Source organism: Cydia fagiglandana, chromosome 11 (assembly GCF_963556715.1).
Source record: "Cydia fagiglandana chromosome 11, ilCydFagi1.1, whole genome shotgun sequence".
Classification (NCBI taxonomy): Eukaryota; Metazoa; Arthropoda; class Insecta; order Lepidoptera; family Tortricidae; genus Cydia; species Cydia fagiglandana.
Window position 1 is genome coordinate 1,690,081 of NC_085942.1, and position 17,688 is coordinate 1,707,768.

A 17,688-nucleotide genomic window follows, 5' to 3' on the forward strand; every position below is an offset into this window, starting at 1 on the left:
GGGGCCTCTACGTGTTGGATCTATGTCCCCACGCAAGCCTATCAAAAAACCGGGATTATAGGCCCGTGATATCGAAGGAGATACAAATAATAATAATAATAATAAAATGCTTTATTGCACACTACAAAAGAAATGGTACAAAAGTATGAACAGGTACAAATATGTAGGTAACAACAGGCGGACTTATCGCTAAACAGCGATCTCTTCCAGACAACCTTCAGATAGTGAGAAGGCGAAACAAATTCAAGTTAACGGGTGGTGCGAAAATAAAACAAATAATAAAAATAAAATAAAATACATATACTACAAATATAAGAAATAAAAATATACTACATTTATTACTATATAAACATTATATAAATAACAAATAAATATATAGATGACAAAGGAGGCTATAAAACAATAAGGAGTTAAAAAAAAAAAATGAAAAATTTATGAAAGAGACAAATAATGATTTTTTAAGAGGCTTTTAAAAATAGAGAGTGATTTAGCACGTTTGATATCAATAGGCAGAGCATTCCACAGCCGGACAGCGCGAAAACTGAAAGAGTTAATAAGAGTTAACTGAGAGATTTAGGTTCCACAGTGCTACACAACGGCCGGGCGAGAAATTAACAGAGTGGGCTGCTCGTGTGCGTAGTTTAGCGGCATACTGCGGGTTTACTGCGAGCACTTTGGACGATTCTTTACGGGACCGGTTCGTCTTAGGAATGGCACCAGGGCCAGAGAGGGATAAGTTGTTCACGCGGAAGATGGACGAGCTGACGCTGAGCACAGCGTTTGACATAGCCGAGAACATTCGGTGTGCTCGTACCGGCTCGCAGCAGACTGCTTCACAGGCTTCACAAGCGGATACCTCGGGCCAGGAACCCTTACGGGTGTGTAAGGTACAAGCGACACCGGCACCTAAGCGCGGGATGGCAGCAGAGGCGCAGCAGCAAGCGCCCGGCGTGCGTCCATTAGCGGCATCAGGAGCGGCTAGCTGTTCGGCCTGTGGTTACACGAATCATAAAATTGAAACGTGTAAATTTACGCGTTATAAGTGTAAACAGTGCGGTAAGAAGGGACACCTGAAAAGGATGTGCCCCTCAAAAAACGTCGGTGGACAACATTTTATCGAGTGTTGCGCGGACGGCGATGATTGCGACTATTATGATGATGACGGTAAGCATAAACTTATTTGCAATATCCGAACATATCGAGGCGAACCAATGCGGGAATCTGTTTTAGACAATGAGATAAAGATGGATTTTGAAATTGACACCGGCTCGGCTGTAACGGTCATTTCTGACAGGGTCTATAAGCGGCATTTTTCACAACTTGCCTTAAAACCGAGCGCCACCGTTTTGACTGTTTACAATGGAAGCCCGCTTACAATCCTAGGGGTCCTAACTTTGCCGATAACATACCGATCACAATGCCATAACATTGATGTTTTTGTAGTGCGAAACGGCGGGGCCCCCTTACTTGGTAGGGATTTTATTCGCCGATTCAATTTACAAGTCGCCCCGATCAATAAATGTGAAGATATTTTAGAGGAACTTACGTCACCTTATCCTAACTTATTTTCAGATAATCTAGGCTGTTGTAAACATATTACAATTAAATTAACTGTAAAACCTGACTCACAACCCATTTTTCGCAAAGCTAGACCGATACCGTTTGCCCTCCGCGAGCGGGTAGGTAAAGAAATCGATCGTCTAGTCGGGTTAGGTATTCTGGTGCCAGTTAAATCATCAGATTATGCCAGTCCGATAGTTCCAGTTTTAAAACATGACAATTCCATAAGACTTTGTGCAGATTATTCGGCCACTTTGAACAAGCATTTAATAGTAGAAAAATATCCACTTCCAAGAGTAGATGAATTATTTACTAAGTTGCACGGCGCGAAATATTTTTCAAAACTGGATCTCTCGCAAGCATATAATCAATTTCGTTTAAGTGAGTCTTCACAGATGTTAACTTGTATAAATACGCATAAAGGCTTGTTTAAATATACACGTTTAGTTTTTGGATTGTCCAGTGCGCCGGCGACGTTCCAAAGGTCAATGGAGACACTCCTGTCCGGTCTTGACGGGGTATTATTATTTTTAGATGACATTTTAGTCGTTAGTAAAAGTAAGGAGGAAAACTTAAAATTATTGCATAAGGTGTTCCGTAGGCTAGAGGAAGCAGGGTTAGTTCTACAAAAAGAAAAATGCACCTTATTTCAAGAAACCGTTTCCTACCTAGGGTTCGTCATAGACCGACATGGAATCCACAAATCCCCTGAAAAGGTTAAGTCGATATTAGAAGCTAAAGTTCCAACTAACTGTTCAGAGCTACAATCATTCTTAGGGATGGTTAACTATTATAGGGTGTTTATAAAGAACGCGTCTTCAATTCTAAGCCCATTGCATAATTTGTTAAAAAAAAATGTTACGTGGGAATGGACAGAGGAACATGACAATGCGGTTATTGCTATTAAAAAAGCGTTGACATCAGAAAATACCTTAGCTCATTTCAACCCTGACGCGAAATTAATTTTGACAGTTGATGCGTCACCAACGGGCCTCGGGGCGATCTTATCCCAAGTTGAAGAAAAAATAGAAAAACCCGTGGCATTTACATCGCGTTCCCTTACTTCGGCGGAAAAGAAATACAGCCAATTGCAAAAAGAAGCCACAAGTATAGTTTTTGCTGTACGGAAGTTCCACCAATATTTATTCGGTCGTGCGGAACCCTTCATCCTTAGAACGGACCACAAACCATTACTGTCCATTTTTAACCCGGATAAAGGGGTCCCTGAAATCACTGCGAACCGGTTACAACGTTACGCGATATTTCTGTCCGCTTACAATTTTAAAATTGAATATGTTTCTAGCGCTCATAACTCCGCAGATTATTTGAGTCGAGCGATTATTGAAACCCGCCGCGAGGACAATAGCACGATAGATAAGGCGGCATATATACATTTCGTGTGTGAAGGTCAGCAGTACTTCACTATAAAGGATATAAGCCAGGAATCTCGCAATGATGCTACTCTTTCATTAGTAATGGGGTATGTACAAAGTGGCTGGCCACATAAGGTCAGTGACCCTGTAATAAAACCTTATTATAGTTGTAGACACGAGTTATCGGTCGAGCAAGATTGCTTAATGAGGGGCCATAAAATTATTATTCCCGTTAGCTTGCATAAGCAAATTTTAAGTGAATTGCATAAGGGTCATTTCGGTGTAAATAAAATGAAGTCAGAAGCGCGGGAAAGGCTGTGGTGGCCCGGTCTGTCAGCTGATATTGAGCGCTGTGTAGCATCATGCGGCGTGTGCAGCACACTCCGCGCCGCCCCACCACGCGTCCCCCTGGTGCCCTGGCCTTATCCAACAGCTGCATGGCAACGAGTTCACGTGGATTTTTTAGGCCCGCTCAATAATATGGTGTTTTTAGTAATTGTAGACGCGTACTCGAAGTGGGTCGAATGTTTTAATGTTACTTCTGGTTATGGTTCGCGGGTGGTTATTGATAAGCTTTGCGAAGTGATGGCGCGGTTTGGACTATTTAATACAATTGTCTCAGATAACGGCACATCTTTCGTCTCATCGGAATTTAAAGAATTTTGCTCGCGTAATAAAATCGAACTAATTACTGCGCCGGCTTATAACCCGGCCAGCAATGGCCAAGCAGAAAGCTACGTAAAAATAATAAAAAAATCTATTAAATCCATAATTCTCTCAGGGACTAGCCCAAGAAATATAAATATTAAATTACAAGAATTTTTATTGCGTTACCGGAATTCTATTCACAGCACGACTAACAGATCTCCCGCTGAGGTTTTATTCGGACGTAAACTCAGATGTAGCCTGGATTTGCTAAAACCTGCCGTCTTATCGCCTACCGACCCAACACTCGATAAAGTAGTCAAAGACAAACAGTGCTTGCAGCGTGAATACTACTCTGGTAACCGTAATGTAGATTTTAAGATAGATGAGTCAGTGTTAGTGCAAAGTGTAATAAATAAAAAGACGTTCTGGGTACGCGGTGTTATTGTGAGGAAGATAGGCCAGACATTATTCTTAGTAAGAATTTCGAACTCTGATAAATTAGAAAAAAAACATGCCAATCAACTCCTCAAATATAGGGGGAGGGAGTGTACAGCGGATGATCTGGAGGAGCAGCCGACCAATCTACGCGCTCGAGAGCCGGATGAGGACGCAGATGACGCAATACCGGTCATCATTTTCGACGAGCATGTACCACCGGAGCACGCAGCTCAGCGCAGTGGCACGCTCAGTTCAGTCGAGCCAGGATCTGCGGCTGCGGTGCCTGGCCAGAGCATACCTGCGCCGGGGCCGCCACCACCGGCCGAGGCCACCGACGGCACTGATGCGTGCCTGTGGTCGGACTGCGACGAGAGCCCTGCCACGGCGGCACCACCCGGCGCAACGGATGGTTCCGTGGCCGGCCCAGCGGCGGTCGATGCCCCGGTTGAGGGCGAACCTCCCCGTGAAGGATATTTGAAGCGGAACAAAAACATTGTAGATTTTAGAAAGTATTTTTAGGTTAAGGTGGAGGGAATGTAGTAAACGTACTTTAGATATAACGCGCGGCTGCGCCCGCGCCTAATTAGTCATTAAATAGCTACCACACTGTCCATACGTGTGTTTGACTCAGTCCTCCCGATTTACCGTTATAACAGTTTACTAATCTTGGCGTGTCGTACCATTGAATTGAACTGACAATAGAGAATATTACGCGAAACTCTGCGTAGGGGGCGCCACTACCACTATCCGTTACAATCTGGGGGTCTACCGCGAAACAAGAAAATCGAAAGTTCGTTATCTAACCTCTCTATCACTCTTGCTTATTCAAGCGAAATTTTGATTTTCGCGTTTCCCGGTAGGCCCTTGTTAACAAACCGCCTTGATGCATCCATGTCATATTTTATTGTCTGTGAAAACTTGTCAAATAACAGTTTAAGGTAATGTGTATAAGTTACTCTATGGTTTACTAGAGGAGCTAGAGCCGCACTCTGGCGGCAGAACATTGCAGTGATACCGCCTATTCGTAAACCTTATTGCAAAGAGCTTAAGGTCCACCTTTGGTCAGTCAAATGTTGCCGTTGACCTTATTCCTGCTATGGCGCCGAAAATCCCGCGTAGATCGGAGTCGTGTCAAATGGGGTGAAGTAGGATAAACATATCCAAGGTCTTATGGTCCAGGGAAAATAGAGAGTAAATCGCGTGTGCAAGGTCAGTTTCGCGAGCAAAACATGCTTACAATAGTAATATTTGAAGCCCACAACACAAATAGTATTTGCAAATCATACTTCATCTTCAATTACATGGATAACAAAATAAAATAGCGTTTCTTTTATCATAAAGTGTAATTCTATAGAACTTGTTAATTATGTAAACAAACCGCCATATTGAAACTTAGTTAGCAAGTTCCATAAACTGACACTTTACGTACGCATGACAGACGCTGACAAAAAATGTTAAGGGTTATTTTTAGTTTTCACAGCCAACTTAAAATCGTAGTCTAAACAAGCCCCCTTTTGCGTAAAAGTCCCTCATTCTGTTCCACCCAATAAATGTTTGTGCCTTTGTTTTTTATTTACCCGAGACCTGTATAAAACAATGACTTTCATAAAAATACCATACAGAAAGATTCCCAGAAAACAAAACATTCATATTTTCACCGTAACCTAGATTTCCAAATACATATACCTACAGGGGCAATAAGGATTGGGATCGTTTCAAAGGGTTTCTCTTCCCGAAACAAATACCCTTTGAGCAATTTACCTTTTGTTCTGAAAGTACCTACCTACGAAACTTATCTTCATTAATATACAGGAACATATACTAAAACTACTGCTACGTCATCGTCATTGGGATTATAATATACGAAGTTAGTACTCGTAAAGCGTACACAAAATTTTGTAAGTTTGAAAGTTTTGAAACAAAACCCCTATAAGTGTAAAATTTAATTTCATTCGATAACGTGACGAGCGTTCGCGTTTGCGTGATGTCTATTTTCGTAATATGGGATTTTCATAGACTAGGAATCCTCTAGACCGAGTTTAGAGCAATGGGGTTGGCCGGTCAAAGTATTAAGCAGATGGCGCCATCATAGCTTGCCCCGTCAATCCCTAGAATTGTGTCAAAAATTTGTTTTTTTAATGCTTTGGATGCCAGCTCTTTAAGCCAAATCTCATAGAAAAAGGGGCAAGCTATGATGGCGCCATCTATGCAAACCTTTGACAGTTGCCAACCCCATTATTTCATGTAACCGATGATGCCAAAAATGCGGGGGTGCGCGGGACGAGGTGAGCGAAGTCCCGTGCCGTGATTGGTCCGTTCAAAGACACGGATGTCACTCAAAGACACTTTCGCCTCGAACATGGAGTAAAATTACCGTATGCGTGGCAGGAGTAAAATTACCGTTTCCATAGAAAAAATAACCGATTTGCATTCCCTAGTAGCGCGACTATGCTCAGTCTGGAGAATGTTTTGTCTGTGGGGATTTTGAACAAGCGGGACGTTTTGGAAACTCAAAATCCCATATAAAATGACATTTAGAACGCGTACGTCGCGTCACGGTATCGAATGAAATTTACACTAGGAGTAAGGACCGTACTTCGGACGTACATGATGTGGATCTTGATGAAGTCAAAAAAAAAATGTGATTATTATTGAGTGTTTTTTTTATCTCGCCATCAGTGTGCCTAGCAAGGTGTATATAAACCGCTTGCGCTACGACAACGAAACCCTTTGTCTCTCTATCACTCTTCCATATTAGTGCAACATTGGCAGTTGCGTTTCGTTCGCTACGGACCGTAAACGATTGGCATATTGGCTACGCACCATGGAGTCGCAAATGCAAAGCCATCGCGTAGTAAAAAAGAACAATAGGTTAATGTTCCAAACAGCGGAGAGTAGAGATATGTGGTTTTTTCTTTCATGCCAACCAGATCGCGAGAATTTTTCTCATGCCAAGGGGGTCGCGTCATTAAAAACAATGAAAAACACTATAATAATAATATTAATAAGCAGGCGTTCTACATGACATTAAAACTCTCCAAAGGGCCTCTACGTGTTGGATCTATATCCCCACGCAAGCCTATCAAAAGACCGGGATCTATAGGCCCGTGAAGTCCAAAAAGGAGATACAATATTAATAATATAATAATAATTCAGCCTATATACGTCCCACTGCTGGGCACAGGCCTCTCGAGCGCGAGAGGGCTTGGGCTATAGTCCCCACGCTAGCCCAATGCGGATTGGGGACTTCACATCATCACAATGAAAAAGACAATTTTAGAATAAAGGAAAACTTATGTATGACCGTTTCGAATTGTTACAAAGCGTTGGTCCATACGAAATTCCTAGTGTACTGTATATTTCCTAGAAATGCTACATATTCGCTCGTAAACTGCCATTGTTTTTAAAAACATGCGCTGGTCTTGTGCTTAGCTAATTTTAGTTTATTGTTGAACATGTAGGTATTGTATTAGTTAACTAAAATATATTGCAAAATACCTTGCGTCACAACTAACGGACGTAGATACATATTTGGGGTGCTAAAGGTGCACAGCTAAAGGTGTTATCATGAGATTATATATCAGAAACTAATTTTTTTCCACTACTTATTCTGCGTATTATTTCCGTGATAAAATACTATCCCATGTTCTTCCCTACTCAAGCTATTTTTTCAAATCAAATCATCATTATCAAATTTCATCTAAGGGTTATACGCATTAAACGTGAAGTAACAATAAACTTTATAAAAGGCACATTTACGGTTTAACTCACGTATATTTAGTCCATACAGTGACTTGAAAATAGACCTATTTAGGCTGTCCGAAGCAGCTCGCGCGGGAGGCTAAAAATACGAGAATTAAACAGTAAACATGATTCACGACAGTTTATATTTGAGTACTTAACGTGTATAATTTTTCAGTTCATCAGACAAATGTCAGGAACACGAAATGAAATAGTTCACCGAGGCACGAGATTAAACCAACAATGGAGTTCGTTAGCGCGGCGCGAGTGAAATTGATGCCGCGCTGCATGTAAATATAATATTTCGTTTTCCCTGGACTATACACACTCGTGAGACCCAAAGACAGACCAAGAACGAGTGTGTACATGCTGCTCCCTTCTCGTCTCGCTTTTCCTTGTCTCGTCCCGCGCTTTTCAGACTGGATCGGAGCGATGCCGAGACTCTCGGCGAGAGGCTCTCGACGAGATGTACAGCGGACATAAACCCTCGAATGGAGCTATTCATAAATTACGTCATTTCAAATTTGGGGGTGGGGGGGGTCTGGACATCGGATGATGGTAGCATGACGTAGGAGAGAGGGGGGTCATTCCCAAGATGACATCATCTCTCGCATCTTTAAAGTTCTTCAATTAATGAAATTCGTGTTTCTATAAATCGAATTATGATGGTTGGCTGATTTTACGGGAGGGGGGGTTCAAAAATCGTCAAAAATAGATGACGTAATTTATGAACAGCCCCAATGCCGGAACTCGCGTACGAGGAAACTATCAAAAAAAGAAAAAGAAAACACGGCACACGAGAGGTTAATGTTAATTCGCATTGTTATCGCAACAACCAGTCCATTTCTATTAAACAACATTCGTATAAGCATGCCGTTCGTGAAGGTAAACAATTGACACCATTCACGGCGTAAACAATTGGCGTGCGTCCAGACGGCGACCGTTTGTTACCATTGTTACCGGGCGTATCGATCACTGATGCAGACAGTACGCCTACTCTAATTCGAACAATTACTGATGGCAGACACTGCAGTAGGCGTCATACGAAAATCGATAGCAAGGGCGATAGAGACGAAGGTAAGACAATCTTCAAATTTCGATCGTAGCTTCTCAGAATTGCCGTGTCAGACTAATATGAATCATTCGTATACCTTATTACAAAGAGATAAGGTATATCTTTGGTCAGTTATTATGTTCTTGTACTGTACTGTCAAGCATTAAATATGAAATTACACGCTGAACTTTTTGAATGGCAATCAATGAAAGCCAGATATTTCGTGTACGGCTAAAAATATTCAGACTATTCAGAGATTAAATGCCGCCTATCATAAATATGCAGAGAATTTAAGTCACGTTCAAATTCAAACAAAGAGTCTTGATTGCAAGTAAATTTCTGATAAATTGACAGCACTGGCTCCCCTTTATTGCTCGCCTTTGTTGTATTTAATTCACTCTGTAACTGTTTTTCTCGTGTTTTTATTTCTATGTGCAATACCTACATACATACGCTGCAAGAGAGGAATCATAATATTCATAATACGTTTGTAGCTTCATATTAATCATAATTTACCTATTGTTGGACATGTAGGCCGCTACTTATAGTTATTTTGACATTTGAGACATGTCATTTCAATAAAATATGTGCCAAAAACTTCACTTAATGACACTGAATGTATTGAAATTAACTTGTACAGTCACCACACGGGATTGATATGCCATTTAGGGTTCTTGCCAAATTGGAAATTCTATAACGTAAGCCCGTATTGAACAACAAATTTAGCTAGGACCTAAATGGCGCAACAATCGCTGAGCGTGATGGTACATACTGTCGCAGCTAAATATAAGAAGTAGCTATAATAATGTATTGGCTCACACCACTTGATTAGATTGGTATTGACATGGGACGATCACAATCGAGGTGAGAGCCCAATTTCAGGTCAATCAGCTGTCAAAAGCACAAAATAGATATAATTGAGAATAACGGTAATGAAAGAAATACAGTCGCAAATGTCTAATATTCGATATTTTTTATACCTATTTGCTACAGGTAGCTAAAAGTACATCCGTTCGACCCCAATTTTGGGGTTTGCCATAAGCCGCGCGTGGCGCTGTCGCCACCTAGCGGCCATATCTGTGCTGATCGTGACAGACGCTTTTTGATAGACTAGAGTGAGTCTTCTGTACCTAGTACTATTATTTATTCTGTGCCTATGTATATTACCCACAAGTTATTTTTAAAAGTTGCTGAACAAATGTTGGTCAGTATGAGGAGTACAGCCTACAGTTAAATTTTTTGCTCATATTACAGGCCACACCCGGTATAATATCTGCCACATGCATCCGGATAGGTGGGCTAGTATAGCCAGCCACCAAGTGGATGCCGCAAAAAAAGCGCGGACGTGGTAGGCCCAGACGGAGATGGTGGCGGGACGACTTAGACACCTTCGTCAGTAACTGGCCGGAAAAAGCACTGTAACGGGAGTTGTGGAGATCAAAGCGTGAGTTGCCCAGCAGAAGGACTATAACGGGCTAAGAAAAAAAAAGCATTTTTCCATTTTTGTTTTTCCAAATTCACATTCAGAGTGCATAGCCAACATATAAATCGTTTACGCTCCAAAGCAAACGAAACGCAACTGTCGCACTAATATGAAAGAGTGATAGAGAGACACAAAGCGTTTCGCTGTCGTATCGTAGCGCAAGCGATTGTCACCTTGGCTAGGCACCCTGTTAAACTAGACGCAGTATTAGCCTTTATTTTCATTTAGTCTAAAAGGCTATTTATAGTTAGCGTATTTTATTGCGTACCTGATGAACAATAGTATTAGGGACGAGGACAAAGCAATATCAGAAAACCTAATTAAAAACCGAACCACAATAAACCAATAACCAAACCACAACTCAGTTATATGCGGTTCCAAGCAAATTAACTGCACAGTCAATTTAAAAATACACTTAGGTCACAGAATAAGTTATAGTACTAGGTACAGAAGGTTCACTCTCTAACAAAACGCGACAGATATGACCGCAAGGTGGCGCAAGCGCGAGCAGGCGTCCGTTCCATAGCGGTGTGCGGCAACCACTACTGCTAGACACCAAAACTGGTGTGGCCGCATGTACTTGTAGCGACGCGACGAAATCGCGGAGTGAGCCACGCCTGACGTAGGTCTTCATGAAAAATAGCATTCAAAATAGATGCTAAGGTGTATGGATAAGGTTCAAATTCGTACGTTTTTATCACGCAGGTTCACGAGATAAAGGAACTGGGTCGTCGGCTGAAGGACGTGTGACTCAGTCGGCCGTTCTGACCCGAAGTGACCCCGGGGTGATAAAAAACAAAACATCGAACAGACGCAATTAAACGAGTTGACAATAATGTGGACTTGTGGAGGAAAATCGAAGAATTTATATTCTGGAAATATTCCAATACGTTAACCTGCAATATCGCATACAAGGATGCGCGCAAAAATATCTGACAGGAAAATAATGTATTATTGTTAAGCCCACCGTGCAAACTTTTCATCATAACGGTTCTGGGTTATTGGTAACACAGTTACCAAGTTACAAATACAAATACGACTGTCATACCTTATAATATTATATCTCGCCTTGAGTTTATGAGTATTTGAGGAAGTCAATACAAATCCTATGACAGTTTCCAGGTAAACTATAGATTATTACTATTGTGTCAACATCTTCGATATTGTCATGAAAAAATTAATGGATGACGGAAAGAAATAACTTTTTAAAAACAAGAATTTTAATGTGACTAGTGTTGGTTAACACTCGAGTACTTTGAGTCCTCTGCTCGAGACTCGAGTCAGTTTTACAGACTAATTTAAGTCAAAACTTGAGTTCTTTTCAACTTGATCGAGACTTGAGTTTTTTGTAGATACTCGAGTCCATTTCACTAAGCACTCATTTTTTTTTCACAAACAATTTGCAAAACTCATTGTTTGTATTTACATAGAATTGATAATTTACGCACGCAAAATCATACAGTAACGCCTAGTTTCTTTGCTGTTCATTTAGATAAAACATACTAAATTGTTGACGGAGTCTTTATTCGGAGTTCTTTCGAGTAAACAAACGACTCAACTCGGGACAAGACTCGGAACTTTTTAGGCACAGAGCCTTGTAAAAACGAGTCGAGTCTTTCAAATATAGACTCGAACGACTCGAGTTCCTACCAACACTAATTGTTACACGCTATTATTTGATGTAATATATAATTAATGGAACTTAGTGTCACGAATGTTTCAAAGTATCTATTTATTAGCTCATTGTCATACTTGTAGTAGTAGTAGTAAACTCTTTACTGTACAAAAAGACATATTAAAAATAACATACAATTAGCAAGAAGGCGAACTTATCCCTTTGAGGGATCTCTTCCAGTTAACCTTTGAGTAGATGAGAGGAGAGAGTGAAAAGAGGGTGACAAATGCAGCAAAATGTACAACAAGGTACTTGTATAATAATTATTATAAATGCCGTACCTATTGTTAGAAAAAAAAGTTACACTGAGCCGTAATGATATGCTACAATTAGTACTTGCTAGGAAGTATCATGAAAGAATGCTATTAAATTGAAATACAACCTTAAGAATTGTGAAAATGCTATAATTGAGAAATTGCTGCGTAATAGTGACGACCATTAGTTCTGACTAGCACATTCGTGGATTAGCAAAGAAATATTATTTGTTTTAATTAATATGCATTTTCGAAAAGTTACGCCTGATTCTATGATTTATCTGACAATTTGTAAGTCAATTCCTCCACATCCCTTCGCGTGACAGGTGGACATCACACACATCCTGCGGGCGCAGCACGGTTCCATTTTTATCGACTATCACTATGCGCGTCCCTTTCGCACTAACATACTTGTTAGAACGTGACAGGCATGGTGATAAGGGATAAAAACGCGACCGTGCTACGCCGCCTGGTTTACTTGGTCACGGGACAAAACAACAAACGGGACACGATCACGGGACAAAACAACAAAATTGACCTAGATAAGGAAACAATCTTCTGAGCGATAAACTACTTTTGCCATTTCATATTACCAATAGCCATAAAGAGATGCATGCAACGAACTAGAATAATTATAGAAGTGTGAACTCAATAATAACCCCAAGGGGTCATCCATTAATTACATCACACGTTTAGGGGGAGGGAGGGGGTCAAGAAAATGTGACATATTGTGACATGGGGGAGGGGGGAGACACAAACTTTGTGACGTCACTTTAACTTCATCAGTAACCGAAAATTTATTTAAATTATTTTATTCGCTGTACATTTAAATAACAAGTTTTTAAAACGATAATCGTTTTTATTCGTTTAATTTTCTTTCCGAAGCAGTTTTAGGTTTTAATATTACTAATATTTATATAGTCAAAAATATTTTGATAAAATATTAATAATACTTAGGTACTTAGGTACTTAATTCGATTTGGCCATTCCGAAGAAAAAATGTGACGTCACACTAGGGGGGAGGGGTTTGCCAAATGTGACCAAGTGTGACAAGGAGGGGGGGAGGGGTCAAAAAACCTAGAAATTCGTGTGACGTAATTAATGGATTACCCCCAAGAGCTTTGTGCTGCTAACGACTCGACTGTACCAGTGGGGAGACACTCCTGACTTCGGGCAAACTCGACTCCGTTCGGCTCAGCATTGCTCCGAGCAATTATTAGGGTTGGCACCCTTTCCATTGTATACAGTATTTACATCTAGGTTTCGAGGTTACAGGCTAAACAGTAGGTATCAGTTGACAATACAAGTACATGAACACTTTCTTTTTTTAAACCGGCGAACACCAATATGAGCCCGTTAGGAGTGTGACAATGACACGGTCAACATGCGCATACGCTGAATCATGTGTACAGACAAAAGACGAGTAAATAATAAAGAACAGTAAACTCCTTACAACTGAAGTTGATATTGAGGTTCAAGTCCCTTGAACTTCCGCCTATACTCGTAGGAAGATCATAGGCTAATCAATTTCAGACAATATATTTACTTTATTAAATCGGCGAACACCAATATGAGCCCGTTAGGAGTGTGACAATGACACGGTCAACATGCGCATACGCTGAATCATGTGTACAGATAAAAGTCGAGTAAGTGATAAGGGACGATAATCTAAAAATCTCTCAAAATTTAAATTTCTGGCTGAAGGCAGTGGCAACCGTCTGCGTTCGAGCGCGAATGTATCACTTGCCATTACTCCTCACAAATCGCGAGGACACATCATTAGGATGCATCGTACGCAGGCACGCCAGGCAAACGTACCTACTCACATGGATAACAGTGCCTAATAGCCCTGTGCCCGGTAGTGGGACATATGTAGTTCTTTAGGTATCGTCTTAGGTCATCCCATTCGTTTTTCGTCAAGTTCTTAAATTAGTCCTATTCTGCTTTCGTCACTCATTCTACATTCGTCACAATCGTCGGTGGCTTTCAAAGTAGAATGAGTGACGAAACTCTTTATTGTTAATCGGTCTCTGGTGCAGACGGTTGATATGCACGTTGAACGAGCCTCTTCCTTCAAGGAAACGGTACGGGTACGGGGTCAGGGGTGAACGCCATTTCGAGGAAGTACGTTACGAAGTGAACGGAGACGGCTCGGCTAGAGCGGCTAGGCGATCGTGAATGGGTCAATCAACTAGTATATCAATTGAGAATTAAGTACCTACAGGTAACTGTAAAAATATGGGTGCACAAATCATCATCATCACTTTTTAATGGAATGTGTTCGGACTCGAGACAAGAGGGCACAACTATTTGGAGCTGGAGGCTATACAGTAACTGATGTTGGGGTTTTTCAGTCGATTTTGGCGGAACCCCTGTCTAAAAATGCGAAATTCGTGTACCATATTATTGATAACTAGTAACACTTATTGAAACTCATGTAATGTAGAGGCCCAACGGAACCGACATGTCTCATTTGATAAAGGCTCCTTTAAAATACGTAGATAAAAAAAAACATCTCAAAAATATGTCCCATAGCTCTTATGTCAGTGAATTAAGAACTTTGGGACCAATTTTTTAATAAGTTGGCTACACCCATATTTTTATAGTTGACTGTACATCAAAGTTAGACATGTTTACGTGATTTTTTTTCTATCGAGCCATCATCAACATGAAAGGTACACGGAAAGAACCTGTCTAGTCATATCACTCTGACAACATTTTGAGTTATCGCGGTTTGAAAGGAACCATGTACATAAATAACCATATTAATTTCGTGTATAGGTCTTTTTAAAGTAAGAAAAAAAGGAGTTATATTTATGATTACACAGGTAACCGCAGTTGTTACTAATAGTTCATTGAGAGCTCTACATTTTGAGATTAAAATCTCATTTAAAAAAAAAAAGCGGCCAAGTGCGAGTCGGACTCGCTCATGAAGGGTTCCGTAACAACACTAACAACAAGTAACATAATAAAATTGCGGTTTACGGTTTATCACGTATTAAAAAAAACTACTTACCAAATCTTGTTCAAACCAATTTTCGGTGGAAGTTTGCATGGTAATCTACATTATATATTTTTTTTAGTTTTATCATTCTCTTATTTTAGAAGTTACAGGGGGGGGGACACACATTTTACCACTTTGGAAGTGTCTCTCGTGCAAACTAGTCAGTTTAGAAGAAAATGATATTAGAAACCTCAATATCATTTTTGAAGACCTATCCATAGATACCCCACACGTATAGGTTTTATGAAAAAAATTTTTTTGAGTTTCAGTTCTATGTATGGGGAACCCTAAAAATTTACTGTTTTTTTTCTAGTTTTGTATGAAAATATTAATGCGGTTCACAGAATACATCTACTTACCAAGTTTCAACAGTATAGTGCTTATAGTTTCGGAAAAAAGTGGCTGTGACATACGGACGGACAGACAGACAGACAGACAGACAGACATGACGAATCTATAAGGGTTCCGTTTTTTGCCATTTGGCTACGGAACCCTAAAAATGGACTAGATATGTTCTTTCCGTGTACCCTTCACATGGTTTATGTTTTGGTTGGAGTCTGTCTGCCCTTGTAAATATAGACTAGAGTTAGGCCAAGAAAAGTCTGTAACGATTGTCATAACCAGCACACGCAGTGCAAGTGTTACTTTAAACGTCAAACTTCTATGAAATTATGACGTATAAATAATACTTGCACGGCGATGTGCTATCAAAATCGCTGCAGACTTGTCTTAGTCTAACTGTAGTCTCCGTGTGAATTTTTTCGTGGCATTTGCCCTTGATCAGGCGTGGCTCACTCCGCGATTTCGTCGCTTTGCTACAGGTAGCTAAAAGTACATCCGTTCGGCCCCAATTTTGGGGTTTGCCATAAGCCGCGCGTGGCGCTGTCGCCACCTAGCGGCCATATCTGTGCTGATCGTAACAGACGCGTTTTGTTAGAGAGTGAGTCTTCTGTACTTAGTAGTAGTAGTAGGAGTAGTAGTAATCACTTTATTGTACACAACACAGGTTTACAAAAATAAATTACAGTAATGGAAGTACAAAGGCGAACTTATCCCTATAAGGGATCTCTTCCAGCTAACCTTCGATTAGATACTTAATACTATTATTTCTGTGCCTTGATTGAAACGTGTAGTATAAAACTAATTAGGGTTACAAATAGAAAAAAAACCAAATGTTCGTTTTCAAATGTATGAAAAAAAAACATGAAAAAAAACCTGGCACCATGGTTTTTTTTCTAAATTAGGTTTTTTTTCAGATGAACAAAAATATGCTCAATGGTAACAACGTACATTTTAATTCCATAACGTTCAGTATACAAACAATTATTGGGGAATCCCTGAATTCCCCGATGCGGCGACGAGAGGCGTTGGTGTTGCCAACAGTAAATTGCGATAACTACCTCTACAGATTTCATTTATGTTGTTATTAATCAAAATTGTTAAATTAATTTGGTTTAATGGTTAACATAAAGTCTAAAACAAGTAAAACAACCGTATAAAAGTATTAACAGCCTTGCAAATTTTGAGTTTTCATACTTTTGAAAAAAAACGTACTCCAGAAAAAAAACGGTTTTTTTTTACGGTATTTTTTCATGTTTTTTTTTTCAAGTCAGAAAAAAAACCGTTTTTTTACAACCCTAAAACCAATATAACTACAATATTGCGTGAGCCCCCTATTAAGCGAGCGTGTCATTCTTATTATAATAATCATAATCTTCATCGTTTGTGAGAAAGTAATTCAATATTAAAGGTGGCTGTCCCATGCAGAATGCAGAGCGTCAACCTGAGCTGAACACGCGACATCAAGTCATATAATAGTTATTTACGATACAAGTGCGACATTCGCAACGAGTGGCGAATTTGGAAACACGACCGTAGGGAGACACGAGTTGCGAATTAGGTACCTATTCGCACGTGTATCGTACGTTTTACAGTACATATGGCCCTTTAAATTTTCGACGTAGTTACGTAATGTAGCTTATTATAGCACAGGGTGTCGTAATGGAGCACCAGATGGACTGTAAAAACTATAATATTAACAGTAAACGATCGTGTTATACCACTCTGCACAATGATTATGGATTTGATAGTTACACTTTTGGTTTAGATCTTTTCAAATCGCCTAAATGTACCTTCGTAGCCCTGGCCGAAATATGAAGCCTTTTTAATTACTTTAAAGAATAGCACGAAAACGTTATTACAAACAATGTAACAAATTAATAACGTGGTATAAGCTATAATTATGTGGGTAGTTTAGGTTTAGGCAGATCAGACAAGTAGCAAATTATTAATAGTTTAAGCGTTCCAATTTCTGATAATACAGGTTTTTTAAATAAAATGCTGCACAGGTTATTGACCACGGCCGAGCGAAGCGATGGTCTTCGTTTCAGGTTAGGCAAAATTGTTTAATGTGTTCTCTTCTCCATGTCGCATTTCTCAGCCGATTCTAGTGAAATTT

At 40.1% G+C, this 17,688-nt stretch overlaps 1 protein-coding gene across 2 annotated transcripts in view; it reads right to left on the reverse strand.

Moving 5' to 3' along the window:
• LOC134668747 (E3 ubiquitin-protein ligase RNF144A) overlaps nucleotides 1-17,688 on the reverse strand; it is a 203,904-nt gene that overhangs the window by 142,638 nt on the left and 43,578 nt on the right. The gene's annotated exons all lie outside the window — the stretch shown is intronic.